We start from the raw sequence: 12,958 nt of genomic DNA on the forward strand, positions 1-12,958 counted from the left end.
CATCCCCCACCCCCCCCAAAAAAGCTGAAAAACAAAATCCCTCAAGTTCTATTAAATGATGCTTCCTGGTTTGGTGGCATCCTGCCCACAGATTGAAAAATAAAATGACTTTTCAAATGTTTACGGAGCTTGAACAGCAAGAGAAATTCTCTCCCAGCGTGGGTGTCCTCTGCCTGAATCCCAGGGAAGCTGTAATTATTTATTCCTACAAACATTGGGCTCATGTGGCTGGGTCTATGCAGGCAGGATGGTGTGGACAGCTTCCTATAGAAGCTTTGGGACAGGTCTGAGGGCCGCCATTGCAGGCTGGGGTCTGAGGGTCCTGGCCACCGGAGCTCAGATTCCCCAGCTGCTTGGACCAATCCAGTGGACCCAGTCGATGGGCAAGTTGCAGCTGGAATAATTTGCTCTTGTGAAAGAGTGGTAATGCCTCTTATTTCTAGCCTCACCTTTCCACGTGTACGAATACAGCAGCTGACAGGGCTCGAAGTACAAGGAAGAAAGGGGAGCGGGAGGAGATAAGGATGTACCACAGGAGTGTCACCACATCACACAGGGTTCAAGACAGAAGCCCAGAACATACATGGCATGGACCCCACTCCCTTTCCCCATCGAGTAAACAGAAACCCAGAGAATAGCAGCACTTGGCATCTACCAAGCTCTGCCAGTGTGTCAGGCATTGTTTTAAGTGTTTTTCTGTGCTTTAATCCTTGCAATAATTTTATGGGATAAGTGCTGTTTTGGTCCCCATTTTACAGATGAGGAAACTAAGGCTCAGAACAAGGAGGCTGCTTCTGCAGGAGCCCGCAGTGAGTGATTGGCTGAACAAGACCCTAGACTTTCTGACCTCCTCATCTCCCATCCCAGAGGCAGGGAGCAGCTCATCCCGTGTGTGTGTGTGTGTGTGTGTGCAAACTCCCTACGGGGAGCTTTTGAGGAAGACTTTGGAAACTTTTAGAGCTTGGTTCTATCTCTTCTTTTTGTTTTATATGGGCCGCTCTCTTTGCTGTCACTAGCCATAAACATCCCTCCACAATCTGAGGACTGTGAGCTTGCCTCAGGGACACAGAGGTGACAGATTAATGAGCTATGGGGTGGTACTGGAGGGTGACGATCTGGGCTGGGGTCACTGGGTGGAGACAGCGAATGCACAAAGGCAGAGGAGCCAATGCGAAGGGCTCCTGGAGGAACAGAGAAGGGCCAGCCCTGGAGCTCACTGGGACCCCGCTAGGCTGTGGAGTGGCCATGGTGCAGGTAGAGAAACATACTGGATGACCTGTTCCTGCCCAGGAAGCTGGATGCTTAGTTTCTTCTTCCTGTTGTCTGTCCTGGACCTAAGCGGTATCCCCACCACCCAACACCCTCAAATAGTAGTCCCGAGGGGCAGTGGAACCAGACTGTCTGGATTCAAATCCTTTCTCTACTGCTTGCTGTGTGACCTTGGAAAAGTCCCCTAACCTCTCTGGCCTCAGCTTCCTATACCTCCACCAGGGGATGGCTAAGGATAAGTGCTCAGATTTAGGACAGTGCAGCACAACTAAGTGTCGGCTATTATTATAATTATGGAAAGAACTCAGATTCCCAAAGCACCCACCTCCTTGTCTGTGACCACACTGAAGTTTTAAGCGGATGTCAGGTTTGGGTGCACCTGGCCCAGTAGGGCTGAGCAGGGAGCACACGAAGGGCTTTCTGGGTGGGGGCAGAGAGGTGGGATTCACTGCAGTCTCGTGATTCTCTCTGCACACCGTGTGCTCTGAGCCACCAGGCCACTGACTAGGCTGCAGTTTGTCTCTTGCCTGGTCTGTGGCTCCTTGCACGGGGCCGGTCCAGGCAGGAGCCAGGGCCCCATCCATCCTCGGCTGCTTGGACAGCGGCGCTGGAGAGCGCATCTGTCACTGTCTCTGGCGGCATGGATGACTGGCGTGTCATCTTTGACAAATGTCTATGCCAGTGAGCTCTACGCGGCTGTGGCTAGTTACAGACACTGAAAACTCACAAACACAGACGGGCCGCTCCACATGCCAGCAAACACAAATGGGCACCAGAACTACGGATTGGAGGGGCCAGGGAGAGGGGGGCGACAGAGGGCGACGCTTCAACTGGGAAGACTTGGGGTTTGCCTCCTGCTGTTCACAAAACTTTGTGCAGACCATTTCCTCTCCCTGTGCCTGGGTGTCCCCATGCATGAGGTGGATATAAGTCCCCGCCCTGTCCTCTGTGGTGTTACAGGAAATACCCATCAGTTTCGTCACCCTGTTAGCAAAGATGGAAGCTACCCCCCATCAAGCACCTGCTTTGGGTCAGGCATTTCACGCAGGCATGCACAAGCTCCCCCAATTCCCTAAACAAGCCCATTTTATAGATGAGGAAACTGAAAAGCAACTTATCTGGGGTCACACAGCAGGTGACAGAGCTGCCTTGAGATCCAGGCAGTGCACGCTCTAGGCTGGGAGCTGGCAACCTTCATCTGCAAAGGGCCCGAGAGTTGATGCTTTATGCTTTGCGGGCCACGTGATCTCTGCTGCATCTACTCAGCTCTGCTGGTGTTGTCTGAAAGACGGACGATAAATAAATATGTGTGGCTGTGTGCCAATGCAACTTTATTTACAGAAAACAGTTGGCCGGCTGGATTTGTCTTTGGGGCTCGCAGGCCATAGCTCGCCGACACCTGCTCTAGGCTTCCAAATCCAAGGAGATGATGATGCCTGAGGGCTGTCTGCACTTCAAAGGGGCATATTGGAGACGGTTGAGAACATGGGCTTGGGAGCCAGACTGCCTGTGTTCCAGCCCTATCTGGGCCACTTATGGTTGTGGCAAGTGACTTGATAGTTCTAATGCCTTGTTTCCTCCATCTATAAAATGGGAATGAGGATATTGTGTACCTGACAAGCTTGTGAGAATTACATGGTTACCCATGCAGAGCCCTGGAAGCAGTGCCTAGCATATCACAGACACTGGGTAGATGTCACCTATTATCACATGCCAGGGAACATTATCATCAACACCTGAGAGCTTCATGTGAATTTAAATGGTGAGTTGGACAAGATTTCCCGGTTCAGCTTTCCTGGTTCTGGCTTTCTGCCCCCAGCCCAAATCCTCAATGGGGAAAGTGCCTGCTTTATCATGTGTTCACCTCTTGTGCCCCCAGGGTGCCAGACAAAGGGACCTTAGGGACTAACCTGCTTCTTACCATTGCAAGGACACTGAAGTCCAGAGAGGGGAAGAACTTGCTCAAGGTCACACAGCCCTTAAGTGTCAGATTCACTTTTTTGGTCTCCCCAGTCAGTGCTCCTTCCCAGGTCACTCAGACGGGCTCTCCTGGCTCAGTGAGATGCAAGGCATCTTCCTGCAGGGGAGGTCATCCAGCAAGGGATGGCTCTCCACTGTCTGGGTCTGGCAAGCACAGTCGCAGAAGGCAGAAACTGAGGCCAACTTCCTTCTGTCCAGCCACAAGTCTTGGGGAGCCTCTGTCGATCCAGACACCTGAGCCCCAGCTCGTCCCAGCCCAAGGCCCTATCTCCTCACCCATGATGAAGAAGCCTCCATCTCTGGCCTGTTGTGCTCCTTGGGTAAGACTGGAGGTAAGAATTCCTGGAAAAAGCTGGGAGAAGACACCATGTAGGATACGCAAACAAATCACCCCCGAGTCAGGGGCAGTGAGCTCTCTAGTAGTCAGTACTTCTGGTTGTATACTGAGAAAGAGGAAGAAAAACAGTTCAGACAGCCAGCGTGGCAAAAATTAGCTAGCTAGGCCCCATGACCCCTGTTGAACAGAAATAATCTGACACCAAATCAGCATCAGACAAGGTCTCTCTGTGACCATAATGGAACATGATAAGCACAAGTCTATTAAGAAACCCCCCAAAATGCAGGAATATCCTTTTCTATAGGCCGATACAAGGGATTCTTCTTTTTTCATCGATGACAGCTCCAGCCTTGCTTTATTCCTCTTGCCTCCTAGATAAAAATGATTAAGGTATCCAACCTGTAACATGCCCCTGCTCTTGTACTGCACGCCATCTAAGACAACACTTGCTTTGTAGCCTGCTTTAAAATCAAACAACGAGAGCCCAGACCCTGGGATGGCCTCTCACTGAGGCACCCCTCGGTTCCTCATGGTGCGTGCTCTTCCTTGGTGACGCAAGTTAATAAACCTACTTGTGTTTGATAATGAAGAGGTAGTCCTGGTGATCTTTGGACATCGGGCTTATCGGCATATGGGCGCCTGAAGGTGGAGGAGAGGTATTCGACAATGAGGTAGAAGGTGGAGTCAATCTCTGAGTCCTAGAGAATCAGATGCTTTAAGCACGATAAGTAGTTCTCATGAGTGGATCCTGCCATGAGCATTATTTCATTTTATTCTCTTAATAACCATTTCCATTTACAGACAGACAGACCGACAAACAAACAGTCCCCCCCCCCCCGCCAAGGCTCAGCAAGCTTAAGGAACTTGCCCGCAATTCTGTAGCTGGTGAGTGGTGGGTCCAGGAGCCAGGAGTCTTCTAATACCAAGCCCCATGTTGATGATTTGATGTAAGGCTAATCCGTGGTCTACGTGGTAAGAAGGTCCTAGGCACCACCTGATTCTCACTATTGACAGCATCGATGACCTTAAAGTGGGTGGTCTTCTCTAGAACGTGGCAACCACATGGTCAGAGTCAGTCAAGGGGTTTTGGGGGCCACACAGTCTTTCCATCTTCAGAGAAGACATCCAGAGCCAGGTAGGCATCCAATTACTTGGTCTGAAGGATGCAGCTTTGCAGCTGGCTGGGCACTGAGAGTTGAGGAACAGAAAGGAGCCCCACAAACATCTTCCACTTAACTCTGACCTTGGCATCCAGCACCCTACAGTCACTTTCTTAAGCCATCATGTCTATAGAGAGATTACACAGAAAGACAACCTAACCTCACCAAAGAATGTCTACAGTAGAACCTTCATGGAGCTCCTCTCCTAGCTATTTGAAGAGCCGCTTTCCCCATTAAGTTCCATAGGCCTTAGTTTCACATGTTCCATGTGGAAGAGGGGAAGTCTGTAGTGTTACAGAGCGGAAAATTAAAAGGCAGAGGGGAGGGTAGGAAGGGGAACTTTGTAAGTGCCCACTCTATGCTGGACACTATATTGGGTGGTTTTCATAGTTGTGGGGGCCCATCAGAGGTGGCTTTTAGTGTAGCAGGAGAGCTGTCACTTGGAGGAAGCAGCAGTGTAAAAACTTTGGATGTTGAAAAGTGGGTTCATCTTTGAAGTGGGCTTCAAAAGTTTGGGGCCCTTGCTGGTCTCTAAATGTAGACCTAGCACCCAGCCATTGTTCTTGGAGAACGTGGTGATGTCACCCAAGAGACAGAGTGTGTTCTGTCTAGCCATGGAAATTTTACTAGTCTGTGCCCTTGAAGAAGTAGAAAATGTGTTTCCCTAACTACATAGGCCTTTGGAGTCCCTGGAGACACAGTGTGGTTTTGGCCTGAAAAACTCGGATTGAGAGACGTAGCTATCAGCTATGGTGATGGCTTTATCTGGCCTTGGGAGTCAGCCTAGTCCTGTGGGCATAGGTCTGGGGTTCCCTTGAAGAATGATGTCATCTTACCTTTCTCTGGCTATGAAGTTTATACTGGGAACTCGGGGGAGAGAATGGTCTGGTGATTCTGAAGCAGGAGTGCTCAGTGGGCCTGCCACATGGTGCCTGCCAAGGCAGAAGCCCTGAGATGAGCGCTCAGCCTGTCACTCACTTCCTGTGTTGTCTTTGTTATGCCACAGGTGTTCAGCGGAGCTTTGCTGGAAACCCATAATCTGGTCACAGCAAGTGGGTGATGACCCTCTTGTTCTCCACTACCCTGTGGAACACTGGTCTTCTGGAATTGTGCCTGCCCCAGGGTCTTCACATGGCGGCTCCTGTGCGTGGAATATTCTTCCTTGCTCTTTCTTCAGATATCACTTCTAACTAACACTTTCCCTGACTACCTGTCTAACATTCTAACTTTCTATCCCCTGTTAACAATTTTTTTCTTCTTAGGTTTAACCCTAACATAATATATACTTTCCTTAGGCATCCTGTGTATTGTCTAGCTCTCTTACTGAGAAATGAGCACCCTGAGGACAGGTAGTTTTTGTCTGCTGTGGTCATGGCTATAATCCTCACAGTTTAGAACCCAGTTAGATGCATAGTAGGCACTCAATATATATGTCTTCAAAGAATGAATGAGTTTCTATTTTACTCAGAGTTTATATGTCATCAGGCACTTTCCTCATTTATTGATATGATCACATTTTCCCCTTAAAGTTGGCGTCATGAATTATGCTAATCGATTTCCTGTCATACATCTGTGTGTGACTAGATAAATCTCACTTGATCATAATGACATTTTGCCAGATTCCATTTACTAGTGTTTTATTTTGGAGTTTTACATTTATATTCAGAAGAATGATTGGTCCACAATTCCTTCTCCTAAGTGATCTGTAGCAGGTTTTGGTACTAAGGCTATGCTGGCTTCCTAAAATAAATTGTAGCACTTTATCCTTTCCTATGATCTGGAAGGGTTTAATTAACGTTGGCATTATTTGTTCTTTAAAGGTTACATAGAGCTCAGCTGTGAAACCATCTGTTCCTGGTGCCTTTTGTGATGGTGGATCTTTAACTGCCTTTCCAGTCTCTCTGTGGTAGGTAATTGGTCTTCCGTTTTCTACTTCTGGTTGGGTCAGTTTAGGTAATTTATATCTTGTAAATATATATCCACTCCTAGGTGTCCAGTTTTGTTAATGCAGAGTTGACATCAAAGTCTCTTGTTATGGTTGAATCCCCAGTGCATAGGTGCCTATCTCTTCTCTCATTCCTAATTCTGCTTGACTTTGTTCTCTTTACCCAGGAATCAGGATCCTGATGAATTTGGGCAATCTCAGTGCTTTGGAGAACCAGAGAGGCCCATGCCCACACTCGGAACCCATGGGTTGGTGGGTACAGGTGTCTCTGGGAGGTCCTGGAGATGGCAGAACCCCAGCAGGTAAGGGTAGGGGGATGGGGCTTGTGGGCAGGGTTTGATTCCTGTCCCTCCCACTTCCTGGTTGTGTGACCTTAGCAGTCTTGCTTCTCTGCCCTTGAGTTTCCCTCTCTGTGAGCAGGGAGGGCGGTAGCAGGCCTAGCTCAGGTGGGTGGGGAGGAGAGCTGGGTGCACATACTCCAGCAATGTGCTGGGCACAGTACCTGGCATGTGCAGCCTGTGTTATGGAGAGAATATGGTGGAGGAAACAGGAGGCCATGATGGATTTCAGAAATCACTGGGTGTCCTATGGAAGAATGGACTTTGAGCCCCCAGCCTGCAGATATTTGTGAGGAGGTATGATTCAGGGGACTAAGGGGAGTATAGCTTCCCTCTGTGGTCCCAGGCTAGTTAGATATGGGGCTGTTGCAGTGACACACTCACCACATCTTCCCTACAGCCCTATCAAGTAGGTTCAGGTGGAATCCATGATAGTGTCAATATTCAGCCATATTTAAACTAACAAAAAGGCACTTTCATATGGTTCACCCTGCTGTTATTATTATCTTCATTTCCTAGATGACAGGCTCGGAGAGAGTGAGCAGCTGTCCTAAGGTCACACAGTCTTCTGGTAGAGGGTACTTTGGTCAAACCAGAGCCATACAATTCCAAAGTCTATGGGATACCTCTCAGCATAGTCATAAAAACAAAAACCCACAAAAGTCATTACAAAGATAGGCTCTGCAAACCAGCTTGAACAAGGTGGCCAGCACTGTTGGATGTAAAGCAGTTAATTGTCTGAGCACCTGGGAGGCTGATCTGAATAGGAGGGGAGGTGCAGGTCTCTGGCAGAGAGAGCTCCTGGGGTCTAAAAACCCAACCCCTAATGCTCTAGCCTATGAAGGTAGCCCCCGCCATCCTAACCTTCCATTTATGGAACTATTTCAGCCAGTATTCTACTAGAGAGAAGGTATTTATTTGCAGGACCTGGGGGCTCTTGAAAGGCAGGGGTCCCCTCTCACTTATTTTATAACCACCTTCCAAGTAACAAGTTTACTGACAAATGGTCAACTGCACATGTTTAGGCTTCTTACATAAGGGACTGCCATCGAGACAGAATTTTGGGGAGGGAGAGATAGTGCTATTTATACAGGTTTGCCCAACATGGGCAAGAGAAAGTGGGTTCTAATACTTATGTGGGGTCTATTCCTCCAGGGGTATATGGCTGATGATATCCAAGCTGGGCCTTAAATTTGACACTTTGCGAAGATGACAGAATGATTTGTTGATGTGAAGGTCTGGGTTTTCATGAGGATGCACACAGATGTATGGTACACGTGCACATACAATAGACTGATATTGAGAATGCAGTGTCAGTCTTCAGGTCCCACGCTAAGGGACTAGGATAATCCTTAACTAGAAAGGGGGATGCTGACTCTATGGTCTGGCCTGAAGCTCTGTGCTGGGACATCCACCTCTTGCTGCAGAACCTTCCTTTCTGAGCCTTGGCCACTTCTCATGCACTGACTCAAACACTCACTAAGAGCCTGAAGAACTGGATCTCAGTCAATTTCCAAGGGAGTGTTGCCTCTCCCCAACACACTGCAAAATTCTGTCTCGAGTCGGGCATGAAACACCCTGGTCTCCAATCTGAGAGCACTGAGGGTGCCTTCCGTCTGTTGGGACCAGTGAGACTCTGCTTTGGCTTTTCTGGTAAGGGTCATTCACCTCAGTCTGTTTTCTGGGGTGAAAATGGTTCACGGAGTCCAAGCTATGAACGGAGTGCCCACTCATGGAGCCCAGGCTGTTCTGTGAAACCCGCTGAGGTCGACACCATGTCCTGCCAATCCCTCATTGGTACTCTGGTTTCAGCACATGCTTACAGCTTCCTACTACAAATACCTGCTGCTCTCTGCTCTCGAGCTTTCTCTGGCGGCAGGAGAGTGGGAGGCTAGGGTAAGGGACATTCTAGAAGGAAGTGTTGAGAAATTAAAGTTTCTGGGAAGAACCCTCCCCATATGACAGATGAGAGTTAGTGGATAAATACCCCAGTTCCTTGCCCCTCGGGTGGGATGCCTGAGAAGTGTTCTATGTAGTCTCCTGGAGGGTAGCCAGAGGAAAGGAGCTCATTAACACATTCATTCCCTCCCTTACTTCCCCACTCTTCTGCTGCTGCTTCTCAGGTTCACTTCCCAAATAAACAACTCATAACCAAATCCTGGTCTCAGGGTCTGCTTCTGGGGAACCCCACTAAGGCATCCTTTAAACATCCTTCCATCTCAACCCAGCCACCTACATGCACCTGCTGATTGATTGGGTGATACTCTGCAAATACCAGCAGGCAGCTGCCTTTCTCTCAGCTAGTCTGTCCTCTTTGTAGCTCAGACCTTTGGGATTTGTGGGTCTAGAGAATATTTGCCAAATGTGCTCATTCTGCTGCCTGAGCAAGGTTTAAGTAAACCCACACCACTTACTTATATAGCATGCTCCCTGGCGTCTTCAAGGGTGGGAGCATCTGCGGGAAGAATTTCGCTTCACTTGTATGTGGACACAGTGTGGGCCAGACATGAATGTCAGCCCTCTGCTGTGCCAGCATTCTGGTTGCTGTGGCCCCTCTGTGCAGTGTTGCCCCAAGGATCACGTGGAGATTCTCCATTGCCCATCCAGCCTTTCCCAAGGGGTAGACTTTTTGACATTCCAGAGGGCAGGGGACTGCCCCAGCACTTCTGTCTATTTTCAGGTAGAGGTGGTGGAGTCTGTGAGTCTTCAGGTGCAAGGCTTGGCTCTGCCTCAGTGAACTCATCTCTGAACTGTCTCCTGTGCCCACCAGCATCTGGATGTCTAGGGCGTCTCATACAATACGCTCCAACTGAAAGCCCCTCTTTTGCAGTGTCCTCTGTCATGTCTTGAGACAAGACCCCATGGGTCATTTTGACTCCTCTCTTCCTTTCACACTTCACATCCCATCCTTCGGTAAATACTGCTGCCTTCACCCTCTACACTCTTGTCTGATCACTTCTCCCCCACCTCCCAGCTGCCTCTCTCGTCCAACCCATCATTTTTTTCTTGCCTAGACTCTTGCAGTAGCAACGCCTCCCACACTGATGTCCTGATCCCACCCCCACTACCCTTATGTCTATTCGCGACACAGCAGCTGTTGAAAACTAAGAGAAGGTCCCACCTCTGCTCAGAGCCCTCCTGCAGCTCCTACTCCACTGGAGTAAAGCCGAGTCCTTACAATGGCGACAAGGTGCCATGAGAAACCAGCCCCCAAACCTTTCCATGCGTCTGTGACTTCAGCTCCTAGCACTAGTTCCTGGCTTCCTCCACTCCAGATACGCTGCCCTCCTTGCTTTTTTTCCCCCAACCTCCAGCCATGCCCCTGCCTTGTAGATGTTACACTCGCTGTTCCCTCTGGCAGGAACATTCTGCCCTCAGAAGAGGCTCCCTTACCTCCTTTAGGCCTTCACTCAAATGTTTCCTTGCCTAAAACTGTCTTCATCTCCAAAGCACTCTCTATCCCCGTCCTCTGCTTTATTTTTCTCACCAGCACTTACTGCCATCTGACACCCAGTTACTTTACTTGGTTACCTTGTTATAGCTAATGAGGATGTAAGCTCACGTAGAATAGGGACCAAGCCTTGGCAAGTAGTAGGTGTTCGATAAGTGTTTGTTGGAAAATAAATATATGCACAACAGGCTATAATCTTGAGTAAGTTATTCTTCTTCTCTGGACCTCAAGTACCAGGGAACAAGCCACCATAGGTGATTTCCAAAGCTCTGTTCCAGCTCTTGCTCTTTGGTTTCAAGAAGTGAAGGGAACCGGCTCTAAGACTAGAAACATCCCCGGGTTTTGATAGCCACATCAGGACTGAGCTTCCTGCTTTCTCAGCAGGGGGATCACTTAGGGAAATGGAGAAGGTGGACAGGTATATTTATTCTGCTCATGTGCAGGTGTGGACAGTCGAGGTAGGGATCCCGGCCTCCACCACTGGGGCGCCTGAGGTCTGTGCTCAACTGGGTTCTTTATCTAAGTTGCTGAAACGTTGAAGTTGAAATTTTAAGTGCCTGTAACAGCTTTCTTTATGTCCCAGACTGCTGGTGTGTGTATGTGTGTGTGCGTGTGTGTGAAAGTACCGAATAGCTAATGAATAAAAACTCAGGAATATGAGCCAATGTAACAATGGCAACAAGAACACAGAAGCCAACTTCAATTACCCAGTCCACTCCCCTATCTGTGGTCCCCAGCCATTCTAGGCCTTCTGACCAAGCTTCCCACAGCCAAGGATCTGCACACCTTACCTGCCATCACAGGGGCGTGAGTGCTCCCCTCTGGAAGAGGTGCTCTGACGGCAAGGCAACAGTGCTACCATGAGTCCAGCCCAAGTCTGGGATCTGCTCTCCTACTTGCGCCGCGTTCTCTCTGCCCCTGTCACAGTGCTGCCTGACGGTCTGAGTGGAGGCTGTACCCACCAGTAGAGAGACTGGGATGGTGGTAAAGTGGCTTTTATCAGGACAGGAAGGGTCTCCCCATTATGGTAAGACCTGTTTGGGGACAGGGTGGGGCTGGCCACCTCCACCCTTGCTCTAGCTGGGTTGGTGAAGCTCTACCCTGCTGAGCTGGATGGAGAGACTAAGTGGAGAGGGGGTGGTTGAGGAATGCCCTCTGGGCTGAGTGTTGGGTGTTTTGTGGGTCTGGCAAGTGGGAGGCTCCAGGGCACCTGCTCTGTGGGAACTGAGGGAGACAGAGGAATTTTGCAGAGTTTGTCTATGAAATTTAAACTGGATTCCCATTACTACTTTTTAAGAGATGCAGCAAAAATTTGGCTCCTGGACTGTGCTCAATTATACGTGATGCTGTAGAGAACACGTCATATGGGATCTCGGCTTATGTTCGGGTTAGGTATGTTCGTGTTTGGAAGAAGTGTTCGAATGTTAAAGATAAAGTGTAAAAAGAATGCTTCATTGACAGAGATATGAAAACCAGGAAGGAAAGAGATAAGGAGAGAGAGGAACAAAAGAGGGAAAAACTAAGAAGAATAAAAAGAGGAGGAAGGTATCAGAAAAATGGATAGGTGAGGTAAGTATACACAGAAGTATTGGGGAAATAGAAACGAGAGGAAGTGGGTTTTTCTTCTCTCTGTATCCCAAGGCTCTCTAGTACTGCTTCTCAAACCTTTTCAACCGTAATCAACCACTCAGAATATATTTTGCATTGCTACTCACTATTTATACATACACTCAATTGGGAAAAACCTTTTATTTATTTAAGGAACCAGTGTTGACCCTTGTGGTCCACCATGAACTACCGTCATTCCTGTCCTGGGTAAGCTGCTCTCACGATGACTCCAGTCTTGGCCAAGTGACTGGCTTCAGCCACAAGACATTAGCAAGGGTTTTGTGAGTGGAGACATAAGAAGCTCTTACACATGGGGTGGGGGGAGATTTTCCTCTGGGAAAATTTGCTCTTGGTGTGTACCTGCAAGTCACCCAGAACCCAGAAGTCACATGGTGGAAGCAAACCAGGCATACGGATGGAGAGCCCTCACTTGGGTGCATGCAGGCCCTAGCTGACCACACAGAGGGGCTCCCAGCCATACGGGTGAGGCATCTGGGTCCAGACCCAGCTGAACCATCCTAATTGTAGCCTATGGAGCAGAGGTGACCTGTCTTCACTGAGCCCTGTCCAAATTTCAGGATTATGTGCAAATAAATGTTGTCATTTTAAGCCCACTAAATTTTGGGTTGGGTTTGTTATGCAACGATAGATAACCAGACATCCTCACCACAAGCAAGGCACCATGATATTTTCTATCATATTTAATTCTGTTTTAGTTTTCAAGATGCTAAATTGATTTCATGACCCACAAATGAATCATGATCCAGTTTGAAAAGTGCTGCCCTAATCTATGGCAGATGTAATGGAGATCATGGGTGCCCCAACCTTTCCCTCTCTCTGGCTGCTCTTAGAATCATGACATGTAAGAGA

Source organism: Crocuta crocuta, unplaced genomic scaffold (genome assembly GCF_008692635.1).
Source record: "Crocuta crocuta isolate KB4526 unplaced genomic scaffold, BGI_CrCroc_1.0 scaffold44, whole genome shotgun sequence".
NCBI classification, from domain to species: domain Eukaryota; kingdom Metazoa; phylum Chordata; class Mammalia; order Carnivora; family Hyaenidae; genus Crocuta; species Crocuta crocuta.